General features: G+C 43.5%; 1 long non-coding RNA gene across 1 annotated transcript in view; it reads right to left on the reverse strand.

Moving 5' to 3' along the window:
* The window catches only part of LOC144766567 (uncharacterized), a 176,261-nt gene that overhangs the window by 40,559 nt on the left and 115,168 nt on the right, over nucleotides 1-20,534 (reverse strand). Inside the window, exon 4 of the long non-coding RNA XR_013597840.1 lies at nucleotides 16,590-16,649. This is a non-coding gene — a long non-coding RNA (uncharacterized LOC144766567). The remainder of the gene's footprint in view (nucleotides 1-16,589; nucleotides 16,650-20,534) is intronic.

Here is a 20,534-nt window from a genome sequence, read left to right on the forward strand (position 1 = left end):
AGCAAGATTGAGGAGAGAAAGAGAAAAAGAGGTAAAATAAAGTGGGAATGGACAAGAAAGAGAAAGAGAAGAGCAAGGGAAGTAAAGGTGTCAAGAAGTAAAAATAAGAAGGATATGGAATCGGGATATACAAAACGAGGGCTAATGGGAAGGCAGAGGCAGAAGAAGATGAGAAAAAGGAAATTGAAATGTAGGCGACAATAAGAAAGATGAGGGGAGGAAAAAAGGGGGTCAAATAAGAAGACTGCAGAGCGGAGACAAAGAAAGACAAAATATGATGTTGGAAACAAAGGAGAGGCAAAGAAAAGATATAGCCAAATAAAAAATAAAGGAAGAGAATAATATACTGGAGAAGAGTTGGGGTGAGACAATGAGAGGGAAAGGTGAGGGGAAATGAAATGGATTGTGTAAGATGGAGAATAATAATTGTGGAGATGAGAAAGGAAGAAGACAGTGGTGACCGCTATTCGCTCGAGCATGTCTGATGACATATGTACACGCATACTTCAGAATGCATGTACACACCAATTGAATGATGCAAGCTTCATTTGCTTTAATTCTTTATTTAGCGATCCAAGATGTTGGGCACAACCTGGATCAGTAAGTAGAAACATTTTCTACCATGTTGCAATTATTTTTAAAAATAAGGACTGCAGCAGTAGGGGGTCTTGGAGGAGCACACGGTGGAGTGGATGTTCAGAAGGAGTGAAGAAATATTACACGATGGAGAGGGCAACATGGGGTATGGGAGGGAAGTTATAACAATATTTTAGTATCCCTGTGCACTCCCAGTTATCAAAAGGTTAAAGGATAATCGAACTAAAAAAATTCAGGAGGTGGTGCAAACGCCTGTCACTCCGTGTCTGGCGGTGCCTGTAAAAATCATCAATAACGTGTGAAAGGAGTCTCCAGTCACTAAGGCTTGCGCTCGTTGTATTTAAAACTGTTTTGTTTCTTCACAAATATATTTTCATTGCAAAAACACATTCCAAAGTTCATCTTGTAGATTAATCAATTGCTCTTTTATTCATGATGATTCTGTAATTCATTGTTTTTTCATGATTTCCTGCATCATGTCTTATACGTTTCTACATCACCCAATGCATTTCGGGTCAACACAAAAACGACCCTTCCTCAGGGGTCTATAAAGGAAAAACACAGGACCAGTTCAGTCTCTTGGACATATAGATGTGAACTACATTAATATCTATCTAACACAACATATTAAATACAATAATTATTAGTTTAATTCAGTTTGTAATTTCTAGTTCATTGCGCTTCCAAAAGTGAAAAGTGCATGCTTTAAGGTTAAATCCACGATATCATCTGAGAAAAAGCACCCGTGAGAGTCATAAGCCCGTGAGACAACGCTATCGAACCGTGCTGCAACCAACGTGGAGAGAAAAAAGGAAAGAAAGGAAGAACCGGCATGTAGATAAACCGTATCATGTTACTGATAATCTGAAAATGCCAGATGGCATAGTGGTCTACTCGCATGAAGAAAACAAATGAACATTAAATGTGCTTACTTTATGTAGAAAACCGTGTTCGTCTGGAGATAAGCTCACAGCAAGCACTTCCGTGTCACCGAGATACGCTTGCCGGGATCTAGGCATTGGGCCAATGCCAAACGTGTTTATTCAAGTAACACGTGTCACGTGATGCGAGTGTGTTGGCTTCAACGAAGTGACATACTCAATGCTTGGGGAAACTACGGTGATCGGGTAGTAATCAAAAGTGATAAAGAAAGACAAAAAATGGCAACAATCGGAGAAAGGCGAAAAAGTACTATAAAAACGAAATGAGACAAAAATTAAGAGAAAAATGAAACGGAGGTAGAGAAAGTCAGTGCAATGCGAAATAATATAATGGAGCTCATGTGTACGAATAAACTGTAGTGTGCATTGAATGCCCGTGAATCTAGCTTCAATACCAATCACAGCAGTACATCCTGCGGTCTGTACAAATAGAGTGCATGCTGAAAACTTAACACAATTGGAAATATTAAAAAATCAGTTTTAAACACCAATAGATTTCAGTAAGTATAGGGAGAACAGCATAGGAATAGAAATATCAGTCAATAGTGTGATCAGTCTGATACATTACTAGAAAAATGTAAATTCAACCCTATCGTTCATCCCGAAGGGTTGTAGAGAATTATGTTTTTTGATCCAGTAGAACTCAGCCTTCAGGCGAGATTTTTGTGAATCCCAATCGCAGCGTTTTTGCACTACCTCCTCTATGGTGAATCTTAATTGAGATATCTGATGTTTTGCCTCTGTCCAATGGGTTGCTATGGTAGATTTTAAGTTCTTTAATCGAATTTTACTCTTGTGTTCAGTCTTCCGTATTTTTAATTTTTCTTTCTGTCTGTCCTACTTATATCATTCCATATGGACATTTAATTGCATAAATGACGTTTTTGGTATCACATGTGCTTGAGTGGCGTAGCCTATTTTGTTTCCTTTCATGGGATGTGTGAAAATATTACCTCTAGTTACGTTATTACAGTGGACGCAGTTTTCACATCTGGAAATTCCTTTATGAGTTTTTTTTATGGTCTGTTTAGAATTAAGTATTTCCTTTAAATTTGTGGATCTCTGTAATGCAAATGTAATACGGTCACTGTATAATCCTTGTAAATCAGGTTCTTCTGTGATCAAATGCCAGTGGTGATTGATTATGCCCTTGATTTTCTGTTTCAGTAGAAAACTTCAGCACACAAACAGTTTTTTGCTCCGTAGTTTGGATTTTGGGTACCAATAAAGTTTCTCTGGGCATTGAATTCACCTTTTTGATTGATTCATCCAGGATGTCTTGTGGATAACCTCCTTCTCGGTATCTCATAGCTTGGTGGTTGATAGACGCAGATAAATTAGTAGGATCTGAAGTGATTCTTTTTAATCTGATGAATTGTGACACTGGAAGATGTTTTTTAAGAGCATCAGGATGGAAGCTCTGGTACAGTAAACTTGTGTTTCTATCCGTTTTTTTGATGAAAACTTTGGTGTTCAGTGCATTGTTTTCTCAAGTAACTATTATTATTATTATTATTATTATTATTCTGAGTTTTGTATAGCGCCTGGTTACCAAATAGGCATCCCAGCGCTCGCCAGATAATAACGCTACCAAAGAATAATGCAGGGTTAAACAGAAAACAAGAACGGTCTTTAAAAGTTTGCGGAACCGGAGAAGACTAGCTTCCGAGCGAAGTTGTAGGGGCAGTGAATTCCACAAAGTGGCCACATTTATCGGAAACCTTCTGCCACCGGTTCTAGCCCTCTTCACCCTCCCGACCTGAAGAAGATGTTGATGGTCGGAGCGAAGAGAGCGAGAGGCCTTGTAAGGCTGAACCATCTCCCCCAGAATAGGTGGGCCTACCCCATGCAGAACTTTATGGGCTATACAGAGTGATTTGAATTTCACCCTGTCCCTAATAGGGAGCCAATGCAGAGCCCTCAGCGCCGGGCGAGCAGACTGGCACCTGGGGAGACCCGTCAAGAGCCTGGCGGCCGCATTCTGCACTTGCTGCAGTTTGTTCAGGGTAGATTCAGGTGCACCCAGAAATAACGCGTTGCTGAAATCCAGCCGCGAGATGATCAATCCCTGGATGAGGAGCCTCCTAGTGGATGCTGGGAGCAAAGGTAAGATCTTCCGGGCTGAGCGGAGCAGGCCAAAACACTCGCCAGCAGTCTTTTTAGCATGAGTTTTAAACGAGAGGCCCTGCTCCAGCCACACCCCCAAGCTCTTGATCTCCTGCTTGGGGGTGGGTACCGGGCCCAGACAGTCAGGCCAGCTGCTGGGGGACAAAGATGGAGAGGAGTTCCCCAGCAGCATGAGTTCCGTCATTTAACTTTAGCGCTGAGCTGCACATCCACATGTAGATCTTCTGCAGACACGAGTGCAGCCGGTCGGGATGATGCGCCGACTGGGAGAGGCCAACCACCAGCTGAGTATCATCAGCATAGCTGATGATTTTAATACCCAGCGGCAGTACCACACTCTCCAGGGGGGCCATGTAGATGTTGAATAAGGTAGGGCTCAATGAAGAGCCCTGTGGCACCCCACACTGGAGAGGGATTGTAGATGATTTTTCATGGCCTTCCCACACCTCAAATGTCCGACCTTCCAAGAAGGAAGCAAACCATTTGAGAGCCACACCAGTGACCCCCACCCCCGACAGCCGTTGGAGAAGCACCTGATGGTCTACGGTGTCAAAAGCATCACTGAGGTCCAGGAGGATCACTGCCACTGATCCCCCGAATCCAGAATGCTCCTTGCATTCTCCACGACCGCCAGCAGGGCGGTGTCAGTCCCCTGACCGGGACGAAAACCCGTTTGGGAATCGCCCAGGAGGGAGTTAGCTTCCAGGAAGTCCGACAGGCGACTGTTTACCAACTTCTCAGCCACCTTACTAATACCCGGCAGCAAGGAGATCGGCCTAAAGTTGGCAAGGTCGGCGGGGTCCAGGTTAGGCTTTTTCAGAAGAGCCTTAACCACCGCCCCTTTCCAACTGGGGGGGACTATCCCTTGAGTGAGGGACAAGTTAACGAGGTCCGTCACTGGGCCGCCGATGGTAGAAGCCACCTGTTTAAGATATTTAATAGGTGCTGGGTCTTTCGGGGAGCCACTCTTCATGGTCCTCAAAACCGAAAGAACTTCCTCCATCGTGACCGGACCAAGAGAGGCCAGCTCCACTGATCGCATCTAGAACATCCAAGAAAGCTATTTGATGTTTATCGATGGTATATGTGAAATTGATTCTTTCGTGATGAGTATTCATGATTTCAATATTTCTTTCTAGCTTCGCTTTATCGCCTTTCCTTATGATGAAAATATTATCTATGTATCTCTTGAATACTATCAGATGTTGTGTCCATTCTGGGTTTTCTAGAATGTGTTCCATTTCAAATTTTGACATGAAGATATTGGCGTACGAGGGTGCTCCCCTGAAGCCCATCGATGTACCATTGCATTGGCTGTAAAAGTTTCCTTGCCATTGGAAATAGCTATGGTAGAGTGCATAATGCATGAGCTCTAAGAGAAATACTTTATTGACTTCTTCTTTCTCATATTTTACCAGACACCCTTCAAGGGCTTCCAATCCTTCATTATGTGGGATGGATGTGTACAGGGCATCCACTGTACATAGCCACCACTCTGCTGTATCATCTGTGTTGGTGTCTTTCAGGATGTTCAAGAATGATATGGTGTCCTTTATGAACGTACTACAACTCTGTACCAAGGGTTGTAAAAACCAGTCAACATATTTCCCAATAGGTTCGGAGATAGAGCCGCAAGCTGAGACTATGGGTCTGAACGGAGGTTTGTGTGCATCCTTATGATTCTTGGGCAGCATATACAGCTTCGGTCTACGTGGAAATTTTGTCTCCAAGAATTTATGTTTTATCACTGATCCATTTCATTTCCAATGCATTATCAAGAATTTCTTTCAGAATCCTTTGATATTCTTGTGTGGGGTCATTTTCCAACGGTATGTAGATTCCTTCGTTATTTATGTGCGTATTGACGCTGGTTATGTAGAAACTGGTATCCATAACAATGAGGGCACCACCCTTATCTGCTCTTTGAAAAGTAAGGTTGGGATAATTGATAAGACTTTGTAAGGTGCTCCATTCATGTTTAGAAAAATTTGTCTTCATGGACTTGGAAAAGTTGATTTTTTGGATGTCAGCTAAAATGGTGCGCTCAAACGCATCAATCATTTTATGAGAGGTAGGTGCACAGGAATTACTTTTAGGTTTGAATTCTTTCACGGGTGATTCTTTGTCTGAATCGCTCATCATTTGTAAATCCTTAAAGAAGTATTTCAAACGTATTGATCGGAAGAATTTAAATAAGGCAACTTCAGTTTCTGCCAGATTTGATTTATAAGTTGGGACAAAGGAAGTTCCTTTATTTAACACTGCAATTTGTGCCTTGGTCAATGTTTTAGACGATATGTTCATAACTAAGTTGTTTTTGTCTTGCTCCTTGTGACTCTCATTTGTCTTTCTTCCTCGGTTTCTTTTACCTCTCCTGGTTTTTCTGATTGGGGTTCTGTGTTGGCAGCTCGGCTTATATCTAAAAAAGACGCTTTCTGTGTTGTGATTAATTGTGTTTGTTTTTCTGATGCTGCTGATGTGCTGCCTATCGGTGTTCTAGTTTGGGCTACATCAGCATCTGTAGCTACACTTTCCTGTGAGGATCTGTTGGTAGATTTTGGTTGTTGCCATTTCTTTTAGTTATAGATCTCTGCCCATGTATAGACTTCTTCCGTTTGTAGTCAATAGTGTTGCGTCGATATTTCCTAACTTTACGATCATTGACTTCCTTAGCATACTTCTCTAATTTGATATTGATATCGTTCAAAGTGGCTTGTAGATCAGGTTGTTTTTTCCAATTCCTTTTTAATTCCAACTATTTCCTCTTTCCAAATCTTTGAGTACTTTTGAGAGTTCAAAATTTGGTACCATAGTTCAATAAAGTTTTTGTTGTTTCTACATAACATTGGCTTCACCGCTATTCTGAGACCCCTTGGAATTCTTTTGTTTTTATGATAATGTACAAGTGTTGTTGCGTGTAGCATTTGACTGATCTCCCTCTAACTGACATATTCAAACTGTCGCAATAGTTGTGCTACAGAAGTGGTTTGTGGACTGAATAATCTAGACTCCTGTATTAAACCATAGATTTCTTCTGCTGCTTCGGTGGAAAAAGCTAAAATCTCTGCTTTGTTGCTGGTAATCTGTGCAATATCATCTAGTTGCATTTTTTCGTGGTTGGTGCAACACGGGATGGGGTAGACAAGAGTAATTATAACAATATTTTCGTATCGCTGTCCCCTCGCAGTTATCAAAAAGTTAAAGGATAATCCAACTCAAGAAATTCAGGATGTGGCACAAACGCCTGTCAAAACCGTGTCTGCCGGTGCCTGTAAAAATCAGCATTAACGTGTGAAAGGAGTCTCCAGTCACTAAGGCTTGCGCTCGTTGTTCCTAAAACTGTTTTGTTTCTTCACAAATATATTTTCATTGCAAAAAACACATTCCAAAGTTCATCTTGTAGATTAATCAATTGCTCTTTTATTCATGACTAGCAGCCCGTCCCGACGTTGTCCGGGTATGAAATAGAATGTGTATAATGTGTTTATTTAGCAAGGGCAATTTATTTCAAAATCTCACGGTAGACTACATATTTTGTTTCATTAGAATAGGGACAGAGAAGGCCCAGCTGCAGCCCTGGTTGATGTTAGCATGCGTGTGTAATTGGTGTAGTGATCCGCCGCGTGAGTCCGGCTACAGCCCTTGTTGATGTCAGCAGACGCGTGTAATGTCATTGAATGAGAGAGTTATCAGCTGCCAGTAAATCCGTTTAATCAGAGAGTTGAGTGACAGCGAGTAGGAGAGACTGCAGTAATTGTCCACGCAGACACGCGCATTTGCGTGATCCCCGCTTGAGTCCCAGATGCAGGCCTGTTTGATGTTAGCAGGCACGTGTTCCCCCGCGTGAGGCCCAGCTGCAGCCCGGGTTGATGTTATCAGGTGCGTGTAATTAGTGTACTGATCCGCTGCCTGAGCCCGGCTAGAGCCCTGGTTGATGGTAGCAGGCGCGTATAATTTAGTTGAAAGAGAGAGTTCAGTAACAACGCACAGGAGAGGCTGCAGTAACGTTACTTACCAGGTCTCCAAGTGAACGCGTTTGTCACGCCCCCAGCACACGGCCACAGCAGACGATCTTCTGATTAATGTACGACCCACATAGCATGAACGGCGGAACGTAGCACATGCCCCCAGCGTTTCTCACGCCCCCAGCGTGCCCCTTGATGCGGCGAAATTGCGTTCACATTGCATAAAGGCTGGACACACGCCCCCAGCGTGCCCCTTGATGCTGCTCAGCAACGTAATTGGCGCTTGTATGTACGATTCACATGGCATGAAGGGCGGACACACGCCCCCAGCATTTGTCACGCCCCCAGCACATGCCCACAGCCCACGATGTGATGGCCGTACCACACGCCCCCAGCGTTAGTCACGCCCCCAGCCCACGCCCACAGCACAACGTAGACACGTCCACAAGGGACTACTTTGCTGGCACGGCTCTTTTACCTTTTAAATGTATAGAGGAGTTGGCTTAACGGCTAAGGCGCTCGACCTCGGACCTGGGGATCCGGGTTTGAGTCTTGGTAACGACGCCAAACATCCTGTGATTCTGGGCAAATCACTTAATCTCCCCGTGCCTAACAAAAATGAATGTGTGTCCTCATGTAACATAACTGGTGCTATGTAAAGCGCTCTGATACCTGATTCAGTTCGGGTCAAGTTCACGCTAAATAAAACTCCGCAAAAACAAATATATATGGTGGCCGTCTGCATAGCCTATGTCGTTCTGCTGCAACTGCCCTTTCCAACACTGTATTGGCTGTTGTGATTGGTGCTGTGGTTACTGAGATTACCTGCCTCAAATGTTTGGGCTCTCTCTTTATAATATTAGTATGGATGATTCTGTAATTCATTGTTTTTTCATGATTTCCTACATCATGTCTTATACGTTTCTACATCACTCAATTCATTTCGGGTCAACACAAAAATGACCCTTCCTCAGGGGTCTATAAAGGAAAAACACAGGACCAGTTCAGTCTCTTGGAAATATAGATGTGAACTACATTAATATCTATCTAACACAACATATTAAATACAACTATTATTAGTTTAATTCAGTTTGTAATTTCTAGTTCATTGCGCTTCCAAAAAGTGAAAAGTGCATGCTTTAAGGTTAAATCCGAGATATCATCTGAGAAAAAGCACCCGTGAGAGTCATAAGCCCGTGAGACAACGCTATTGAACCATGCTGCAACCAACGTGGTGAGAAAATAGGAAAGAAAGTAAGAACCGGCGTGTAGATAGACCGTATCATGTTACCGATAATCTGAAAATGCCAGATGGCATAATGGTCTACTAGTATGAAGTAAACCAATGAACGTTAAATCTGCTTACATTATGTAGAAAACCATGTTCGTCTGGAGATAAGCTCACAGCAAGCACTTCCGTGTCCTCGAGATATGCTCGCCGGGATCTAGGCATTGGGCCAATGCCGAACGTGTTTATTCTGGGAGATAAGCACATATGCTGAGAAGAACACATAGCATTTAGTGGGGTGAGAAGAATACTAAAGCCGGGGAGAAGCACACTAGAGAGTGAGAAGCAAGTGAAAGTGAAGCAACACTAACCCTGGGTGAAGCACTATGCTACGCTCGCGTAGTTTGCGAAGTTTGCACAACTTCACACTACACGAGCTGCACGTAGCACAGTGCGAACACGCATAGTGCAGCGTAGCGTACTGCAGCGGTCATTTTTTGCTTGTTCGATGTCCTCAACATCATGTTCGCGACCGCGAGCAAGCAAAATGACATCCCAGCGAGACTCTCAACGCGGGTAGGTCAGGTTTCTCATTGCGAGTGGTCGTGCATGCTCGCGACCGCTTGGAATGAGAAACTACCAGTTCGCGTTGAGAAAGCTGCCGCTCGAGTAAAAATCTACTTGAGCGGCAGAAAACTACAGCTCGCACTGTGCAAGATGCCGTTTTCAATGCTTGCACAGTGCCGGATGCTTGTCCGCACTGTGCAATCATTGAAAATGCATCTTGCACAGTGCGAACATGCTACTACGCAGCTCGCGTAGTGCTACGTGAAGTTCGCGTAGTGGGAAGTGCACTTCGCCTAGGTTTGCGTAGCGCTACTTCACGAACTACGCCCACCCTTAAGCAACACTGTGAATGGGTAAAAACACAGATGGGTGGGAGTAATATATTGCATGAGGGGGTGGGGCAGAATTTCACAAGGAAAAAGGAGTATGGGGTGGACATTTGGAGGAACACATGCTGGAGAGAAGGAGAGCGATGGAAAAACACCCACTTTCTTTGTGTGCTTAGCCTAAAAGACATATATGGCTCCCTAAAAGTGATCAGTAAAATAATAGAAGTCAGCCAATACACACATCAAGGTAGAATCAGCCCTGATCTGTGCTGATAATGGCTACCTCAGGCTGATATGTTGATGTACATGGACTTCCACAGTTCTCGCCAGGAACTACAGAGAGAGACTAGGACACCCTCCACAGCACTTGTAGCTCATGGCTTAGTTTTATCAGGCAGTCTACTTTCTATGGTTGTTTGCCCAGCCAAGAACATGCTGGGCTAGTCCATCTGGGCAGTCTCTCCTCCTGCAAGACCAGGCACATCCCTCCTATTTCTCCATAGGCAGCCACCTTTGTAGGCTTTAGGCAGACCCCCTGATCATCCAACACTAAGAGCTGACTTCAAGCTATGACCCCTCACTTCCCGGAAGCTTGCTATTAGTCAGTGAGGAACCCTGACCTCCCAGTAGCCTTTTGAGTACTCTGCAGAGCATGCCTTTCCTTGGCCATAGACATTTCAGAACTAGAACAAAGTGCAGTGGTCTGGGTTCCATTTTCATATGCATATTTTTGACCGCAATATGGATCCACCATCAAATGTTAGAACTGTTTAGGGTGGTTCTCTTCCAAGTGTTCTTCTAAGGCTGCTCTCCAGACACAACGTTATGTAAAGTACGTTTTTCACAGAAAGTTGCAATGGGGTGGTCTCCAAACCGACAACATGTACACAGAATTGTAAGGTTTCTGCATCTCACTTCCATCAGCCCCTCTGAAGCAGCAATCAGGAATAGACAAAAGGGCATGCCTGATCTAGAAACGTCCTCGCTTTTAACAGCAGAAATTTCTGTCCACCCTTCTTCCGTACCATCTTCCAAATGTCATTGGTCAGGAAGAACTAATGAGCAGATCCTTGCTAATAAATACTTCATTTAATTTGTGAACAGTAGCACTGTCTGGATATCCACAGAGGGCCACAGGAAACCAGGCTATACACTTCCACTCTCCGAGAATGTTGGACTATTTTGTCATTTTAAGCAATTTTAAACAAGGGGCATCTAAATGGATTCCTTCGCTGCTTCTGTCGGCCAACGGCCGTCGTGAGCACAACCTCTGTAGTGCTGCGCACACCTGTGGGCCGACGCGGCCCCGCCCGATTGATTAAACCGCCGCACCGTGGCGGAATTTGCGCCGTGGTTAAGCTGATATATACAGACTGAGTTCTACTACTACACAAGTGTTACACTATTCATGTATGCACACTGTAACATACATACATACAGGATGTCACTGCAAGGCTGTTTGTTTTAAAATAACAGCAGAACTATGTACGAGAAAGATCAGACAACACTTTCAATGACAGCTATATTGATCTGGTCAAGCATATATGATCACAAAACTCAAATGATGCCACCACCTCCGTACATGCTAAATTCCCAACAGGCGCAGTATTCCTCTGTTCACTTTCAGGGTACAGGTGGTTCGCCTCATAGGCCACAGCACAGTATCTCACCTTGTCAAGGACAGTACAAGGTCACTGCCCACATGCTATATAACCAAGATGACAGGGTCAAAAGTAGCAGTTACGGTTCTAGGTACAGATGCAAGGAGGCCGTCAGGTCATGGGTACTCACTCATACCATATAGGGATATTACTATACCAACAGGATGCACGGGAACAACCTGAATCAACACCAGCGGTATCTTGAAATGCATCAGGAACCATAATCCTGCTTCTACTGATCCTCCCATTCTCTCTGACACTCCAAAACGTGATACCTTAAGTCTGTTGAACTAAGTTTAAACAAAAGGCACAGACAAGCAGTCCATGCATCAAAGATTGTAGTGATCACCAGAAGTGAGTAGTACTTTATCTGTGTCACTGTAGTGAGGCTTTCATGCTCTCTCATGTAAATCTCCACTGCCATGTGCTTAACTTATCCTTAGCCTACATCAAGTTAGTATGTAGTGCTGTGTGGTTGCATATATGTGATGTGTGTATGTGTGCCTAATGATGGCAGAGTACATGGAAGACACTGGATTTCATTTTGGGAGACACAGGACTGACTGGAGGAGCATATGGAGCTACAGGACTTTCTTCAGACAGATCTGTGAATTGCTGCATTCCTGAGAGCCGAGTGCACCGCACCCTGGAGGAAGAAGAGAAGGCTCTTCAGTACACTTCAAACTGCTCTTGGATTCTGCGATAAGTCACTAGAAAGGTGCATGTGCACAACTTAGGGAGGAGATGGTGCTGATAAAAGATTCATAAAGAGTAAAGCTCGGGCCCAGAGTAACATTTTGTTACACAAATCACTTTGGCTGACATCCAGGTGTGACCCACTTAGTCACTTCCATGGCCTGTGTTGTGGGGCTGCCAGATTTGTACTCACTCCTGCTGTGACAGACTGCTTTCCAGAGAAAGTGCAGGCCATATAAGTGGGCACTTCAAAGGGAAGCAGACCCCTAACACCAACTTCAAACACTCGAAATGACATTTTGTGTCTGTAAATGGACTATAAGAAGGGGAGCTTGAGTCCTACAAAATTGTCAACTGTCAAAAAGCAGCCAGTGGGGCTGTTGAGGAGGGCATCTCCGCAAAACTTCTGCCTGTGATCAGGATTTGAAGCTAAGGCATGCCAGCCTCCCAACTGGGTATCCAAGACCAATTGCAACTGGAACCTGGGGCACCATTTCTTGTCTGCTTTGCAAGACCAATGTGCCCAATGAGGAACAGGAGAGCGCTACGAAGGAGAAAGCTCCAGATGTGGACCCTATTGTGTGGATCCCAACAGCAAGAAGTGACGAGTCAGCAGCTGTAATGATTAGGCCAAAGCCCATGTGTGGAGGGAAGCCTTTGACCTTGTAAACGAAAGGGGTCTGCTGTGAAACTTAATGCCATGCTAATTGGGGAATAGCCCATGTGTCGATTGAAGTCAGCAACACGTTTGACAAAGGGGCCTACCATATAGATCTATGGAAGGCCAATGGGGGCATAGTCCATATGCGGAGTGAAGCCAGGGACCATGTTTGCTAGAGGGACTGCTGTGAAGAGGAATTTACTGCTGTGCTGATCGGGCTCTTACCAGTGTGCGGAGTAAGGCCATGGACCACACATGCCAATTGGAGCCACCATGAGGGACAAGAGATGTTGTCTGGTTCAGCCATTGTAAAGGGGAGAGGCTGCCGGGGTGACCAGTGCATTCCTGAGCTCCAACATACGGTTTAAACCCAAGCTTCTGCTCCACGGAACATCACAAAAAGTGACGTTCCTCAGGCGCAAGGAGTCTCATAAATGAAGCCCTTACTATCTAACTGGAGGAATGCACCATGGACATCGTAGTCTTCCTCAGCAGAGTTGTGACTGCTACTTACCATCAGTATCTGCTCCAGCCCTCTGCAACTTCTGAGGCAGAAATGCTCCCATGTACTCCGGTAGCGCAACCCTTGTAGGAGCGGGTAAAATTGATCAGAAGGCCAGAAGGCCCAAGAGAACCTTGTTCTGCCACATGGTGCTTTGGGTGCTGGAACACTTTTGATTTTTGGAAGAGTCAAAGTGGGACTCCTGAGACTCCGACTACTAGGGGGGGCTTCATCTGAATGTCACCTATAGTGAATGAGGAATAGCTACTACCAGTAGTGAGAGGGAAGGTTGACTCACGGACCTGTCTTTCGAAAGCTAGAGCCCCAACCTCATGGGACTGTGTATAATGTTTGTGTGTGCCATGTTATAATTTTTCATTGTATACAGGGGCTCCTTTTTTCAGAAAAGCAAGGATTTGAACTAACTATCATTTACTGCTGCTATTGAACATATTTTGAGTTGTGAGACTGTGTTAATTCCCAGCATCTACCTTCCCCCTTTGACGCCTTAGACTTCTCGACCTATGCTATTACTGAGAGTCAAGTGATGAAGGAATACGAGGCTTAGCTGATCAGGATCAATCGAGCTCCAGGACATCAGAAGTAAAATGCCTTAACCCCTATGGTTGGGCCCTATAGCTCCTGCTTGCCACCTGGCCCTCTGAAAGGAGTTATGACATCCATGTACTACGTGTTTTCTGTAAATTACTTCAGTCATACGCAAATCACCCACCCATCAATGCACTCATCAATTTATCAAACTATGGGGCATATTATCAAGGGCTTTATCTCCGCTTTTTTGGCTTTAAAAGCCAAGAAAGCGGAGATAAAATTATCTCCCTATTACCAAGCTGTCGCTAACACCAGTTAGCGACAGCTAATAGGAGATAGTGACCATCTTGGGCCCCGCTTTGCATGTCAGTGATATTTATCACTAATGACATGCAAAGTGGGCGTGCCAAGATGTTAGCGACTGGAAACAGTCGCCAACATCGCTATCTCCTATTACCAACTTTTGGAGATATTCGCGCTAAGCGCGAATATCTCCAAAAGCTAACACCTGCCCAGGAGCAGTTCTTAGCCATGTTATCCAATGGGAGGTGGATAACATGGCTAAGAGCATTTGCTCGGTAATGCATGAATATCGCTGACTTTTCAGCGATATTCATGCATTGCGGCCGTTTTTTATCGCATTTGCGATAAACCTTGCTAATAGCAAGGTTTATCTGCGATAAAAATAGCCGATGTGCGGCGATAATTTTTGTCTCTAAACAAGTTAGAGACAAAAATTATCGCTAGTTGTTGATAATATACCCCCAGATGTCCGAGCTTTCTCCTAGCCTGCTTCTTTTGCCTCACAACTTTTGCAGATATTTACATCACCTCCTGTATACCCTCAGGCCTTGCAATGCACATTTTCATATGCATTTACACCACAATAGTCCTTCACTTTTCTGAACATTTACAGGAAGAAAAACATTTATTTTCAGGCATCACGGGGCATATTATCAAGGGGGTTTATCTCCGCTTTTTTGGCTTTAAAAGCCAAGAAAGCAGAGATAAAATTATCTCCCTATTACCTAGCTGTCGCTAACACCAGTTAGCGACAGCTAGTAGGAGATAGTGACCATCTTGGGCCCCACTTTGCATGTCAGTGATATTTATCACTAATGATATGCAAAGTGGGCGTGCCAAGATGTTAGCGACTGGAAACAGTCGCTAACATCACTATCTCCTATTACCAACTATTGGAGATATTTGCGCTAAGCGCGAATATCTCCAAAAGCTAACACCTGCCCTGAGCAGTTCTTAGCCATGTTATCCAATGGGAGGTGGATAACATGGCTAAGAGCATTAGCTCGGTAATGCATGAATATCGCTGACTTTTCAGCGATATTCATGCATTGCGGCCGTTTTTTATCGCATTTGCGATAAACCTTGCTAATAGCAAGGTTTATCTGCGATAAAAATAGCCGATGTGCGGCGATAATTTTTGTCTCTAAACAAGTTAGAGACAAAAATTATCGCTAGTTGTTGATAATATACCCCCAGATGTCCGAGCTTTCTCCTAGCCTGCTTCTTTTGCCTCACAACTTTTGCAGATATTTACATCACCTCCTGTATACCCTCAGGCCTTGCAATGCACATTTTCATATGCATTTACACCACAATAGTCCTTCACTTTTCTGAACATTTACAGGAAGAAAAACATTTATTTTCAGGCATCACGGGGCATATTATCAAGGGGGTTTATCTCCGCTTTTTTGGCTTTAAAAGCCAAGAAAGCAGAGATAAAATTATCTCCCTATTACCTAGCTGTCGCTAACACCAGTTAGCGACAGCTAGTAGGAGATAGTGACCATCTTGGGCCCCACTTTGCATGTCAGTGATATTTATCACTAATGATATGCAAAGTGGGCGTGCCAAGATGTTAGCGACTGGAAACAGTCGCTAACATCACTATCTCCTATTACCAACTATTGGAGATATTTGCGCTAAGCGCGAATATCTCCAAAAGCTAACACCTGCCCTGAGCAGTTCTTAGCCATGTTATCCAATGGGAGGTGGATAACATGGCTAAGAGCATTAGCTCGGTAATGCATGAATATCGCTGACTTTTCAGCGATATTCATGCATTGCGGCCGTTTTTTATCGCATTTGCGATAAACCTTGATAATAGCAAGGTTTATCTGCGATAATTTCTGACGATGCTTAGCGTTAAAAAATTCGTTGCTAAGCATCGTTAGCGATAAATATCGCTTAACGTTGGTAATATGCCCCCACATTCCTTGCATTGTGTATATGATTATGTAGGAAACTTTATGGCAGTGTGTTTATTATTTGTGGAAAAGAGTGATTTTCACCTACTTGACCAGTTTCAAGATTCATTGAAATATGTTGATCAGAAATAATACTTTGGGCTGTCATGACAGGAAAATTGCAGATGCATTGCTGTAAATACATGTATTCATATGTGCAAGTACATGCTTGAATGTGTGTGGCTGTGCTTGCTTGTGTTTGGGTACATTGCTGCAATCCATGGACACACAGAACATCATGAAAGTAGAAAGACATACGCTACAATAATGTCGTCTAGTGGGAGTTCTTGCGTGTGATGGCATCAAAAAGCATACGTATGGCCAAAGCACAATATGGCACTTTTCCTTTTAATAAGGCTAACATTGAGAATTGAGAGATTTCAGTGAGGTCACAATCAGAAGAAAGTGTGAGAATCCTGACTTAGATTCATTCCATCTAATGAAATGTAGGCACAGTGAATCTTTCAGAAAGGATAATAAAATATTGACGACTTACAATCAGGACCTTTACTTCTTGAAAAATCGGGATTGACTTTTTCTGTGCTTCTACTGGGTCCTTAAAGAGAAAAATAAGAGTTGATTATCCTAAAAATAAAGAATAAAGGGGTATATTATCAAGGGGTTTTATCTCCGCTTTTTTGGCTTTAAAAGCCAAGAAAGCGGAGATAAAATTATCTCCCTATTACCAAGCTGTCGCTAACACCAGTTAGCGACAGCTAATAGGAGATAGCGACCATCATGGGCCCCACTTTGCATGTCAGTGATATTTATCACTAATGACATGCAAAGTGGGCGTGCCAAGATGTTAGCGACTGGAAACAGTCGCTAACATCGCTATCTCCTATTACCAACTTTTGGAGATATTCGTGCTAAGCGCGAATATCTCCAAAAGCTAACACCTGCCCTGAGCAGTTCTTAGCCATGTTATCCAATGGGAGGTGGATAACATGGCTAAGAGCATTTGCTCGATAATGCATGAATATCGCTGACTTTTCAGCGATATTCATGCATTGCGGCCGTTTTTTATCGCATTTGCGATAAACCTTGCTAATAGCAAGGTTTATCTGCGATAAAAATCGCCGGTTTGCGGCGATAATTTTTGTCTCTAAACAAGTTAGAGACAAAAACTATCGCTAGTTGTTGGTAATATACCCCAAAATTACATTTGCAATGCATAGACATACGCATACATAATGTTATAAAGAGAGTGAGAGATACCACGAAAGATAAAAAGTTATGACAAACTCAAGCTCGGGGAGAGTTTTGGTGAGTTAAAAATGTGCACCTTCATTGATATATTTTGGGACCTTTGTATGCACAATGCTTTCTTACAGGATCGTGATATTTACTCTTGCAGGCCTACTTCGGCAGGATTTGATAACTGATGTAAAAGTAAATTCAGATTCGTCATGTACAGTGCGCATGACAAAGAGTGGAAGCTACTCTTTGGGGCATATTATCAATGGGGTTTATCTCCACTTTTTTGGCTTTAAAAGCCAAGAAAGCAGAGATAAAATTATCTCCCTATTACCTAGCTGTCGCTAACACCAGTTAGCGACAGCTGGTAGAAGATAGCGACCATCTTGGGCCCCACTTTGCATGTCAGTGATATTTATCACTAATGACATGCAAAGTGGGCGTGCCAAGATGTTAGGGACTGGAAACAGTCGCTAACATCGCTATCTCCTATTACCAACTTTTGGAGATATTCGCGCTAAGCGCGAATATCTCCAAAAGCTAACACCTGCCCTGAGCAGTTCTTAGCCATGTTATCCAATGGGAGGTGGATAACATGGCTAAGAGCATTAGCTCGGTAATGCATGAATATCGCTGACTTTTCAGCGATATTCATGCATTGCGGCCATTTTTTATCGCATTTGCGATAAACCTTGGTAATACCAAGGTTTATCTGCGATAAAAATCGCCGCAGCTCAGTGGTACATTTTTGTCTCTAACCAAGCAATAGCGATAATTATCGCTATTGCTTGGTAATATGCCCCTTTGTCTTTCTAATTTTATTATAAATATCTTGTATTTCTATTTGTGATTGCATTAGTGTGCCCCACATGGGGCACACTAATGCAAACGGGTAGGCCGAAATGTTATGCTGGCAGGCTGCTGAAAAACTAAATAAAAAAAGATTTCTCACCTGCATACCTGGGTCGGCTCTTGCTTCTTTTCCGGTGGTGTCCCTGACTACGAGGGACGGCTGGATTGTTGGAAACAAGTCTTCAGGCATATAGCGGGGGCCGAGAAAAAAGGGGGGTCCCAAAACATGTTTTCCCCATGTTATTTTCCATAGGACCTTTAGACACGGCTACAGCCCGAACGGTTGAACTGAATTACACCAAACTTGGCAAAATGGTAGAGTCTGGTACGCAGATCGCGCTTTTGGTTAAATATTGTAAATCCCTCCAGTAGTGCCTGAGAAAATTAAAGTTAAAATCAATTACATATCTATAAGCGCGCACCGTGCGCGCACGGGTGTGCGCACCGGTGTGCGCACCCTCCTGCGCGCGAGCGGAATTCTGATTTGCTGTTTGACGTCTGTCAACGTTCGATTTGGAGGAAATCAGGAAGTGTTGACTGCCATTTTGTCAGTGCGAGTCCACATATTGTAGATAGGAAAGGGGCACAACATGGAAAGGGGGCAGGGTGGAGACTCCCTGACCCCCTAGGTATTTTCAGGGGGTCCATTAAGGACCCCCAAGGCCGAAAAAAACCTTTTTTTTTTCTAAAATGTTGTGGGGTGCGCGCACCTGGTCGCGCACCTTGTCTCAAAATGGCGTTTTACTCGATTCTTTTAAAAGTTTCAAAACGTGAGAAGGAGGCTTCGTAGACAGTCCCTGACCCCCTAGGTATTGCCAGGGGGTCCATTAAGGTACCCCAAGGTCCCAAAAAATCTTATTTTTTTGTAAAAAGTTGCGAGGTGCGCGCACCTCTATTTACAAGACTGTAAAAACTATAGCGGAGATCGTGGAAAGGGGGCAGGATGGAGACTCCCTGACCCCCTAGGTTTTTTCAGGGGGTTCATTAGGACCCCCAAGGCCCAAAATAATCTATTTTTTTTTTCTAAAAAGTTGCGAGGTGCGCGCACCTGGTCGCGAACCTCTATTTACAAGACTGTTAAACACTATAGCGGAGATCGTGGAAAGGGGGCAGGATGGAGACTCCCTGACCCCCTAGGTTTTCTCAGGGGGTTCATTAAGGACCCCCAAGGCCCAAATAAATCTTTTTTTTTTCTAAAAAGTTGCAAGGTGCGCGCACCTGGTCGCGCACCTCTATTTACAAGACTGTTAAAAACTATAGCGGAGATCGTGGAAAGGGGGCAGGATGGAGACTCCCTGACCTCCTAGTTTTTCTCAGGGGGTCTGTAATGACCCCCAAAGCCAAAAAAAAACATTTTGTTTGTTTTCTTGTCGCCAAAAAGTTACGAGTGCGCGCACGGCGACAAAAAAAAGATTAAAAAATGGAGTTAAATTACAAGTTTGAGTGTTTAGATGTTAGATGGCTCTAAAAAGAGCCGTTGTGTTTATTGAGTGTTTTTGGTACTTACAAGCAAGTACCGATGCAGAGTCTTATGTTACAGAGGAAGACTCTATTCCCCTCATCGGTGAAATGTACACCATCTCTCCTATAGATGCCTTGCATGTTGTAACGCAAGTTGTTGTGGTATATACTACCCATTCCATAGTCTCTCATGTACGCAGAAACAGATTTATTTACATGTTTCCTTGCTTTCTCAATCTGTGGACAAAATTGGTTGGTCCAGTTCCATTTTTGTCTTTGGCATATATTAGAATATACCAAGGCAGTTTTTGGAAAAAGTGTCATCAATTGCCCAAAGATGTCCTTTAAAATCATTTCCAGACCTACCCCAGTCAAAGTGCCCAAGTCATTGCCACCACAGTGCACAATTATAAGATCAGGGTGTGGAAGATGCATAACGGATTTTACCAATAGTATCAATTGGTGATATCTCAATCCTCTTTGTCCAATCCATACAATGTTCACATTTGGTAAATCAAGGTTGTAATTACCTCTGTTAGCTGTGTATTTCTGAGCCCAGTGGACATAGCTATGACCCACAAACCAGACTTTTTGCATCTTCGGGGTAGATGTGCTTGTATTCAGATGAGTTGTGGAAATGAAATGCCAGTTTGAAAGTGGGAGTTATTAAAAAAAACTGGTTAACATTCAGTGCATTTGAAAAACAAGAAATGATTGGTGCATACTTAAAATTCAGCACTGAAAATTAGGGTGCATGTTTTTTGTTTTTGAAAGAAGTCATTTCAATGGTTGAGAAAAAGTCATTTAAAGAAACATGCCACATGATTAGGTAGTACAGTGAGAGGTCAAACACCCTTGATGGAATATTTTGCAACATTGTATGATGAACTTCTGCAGGTGTGCTGGGTTAGGAGGGAGTTACCATGGTTAC

Source organism: Lissotriton helveticus, chromosome 7 (genome assembly GCF_964261635.1).
Source record: "Lissotriton helveticus chromosome 7, aLisHel1.1, whole genome shotgun sequence".
Lineage (NCBI taxonomy): Eukaryota > Metazoa > Chordata > Amphibia > Caudata > Salamandridae > Lissotriton > Lissotriton helveticus.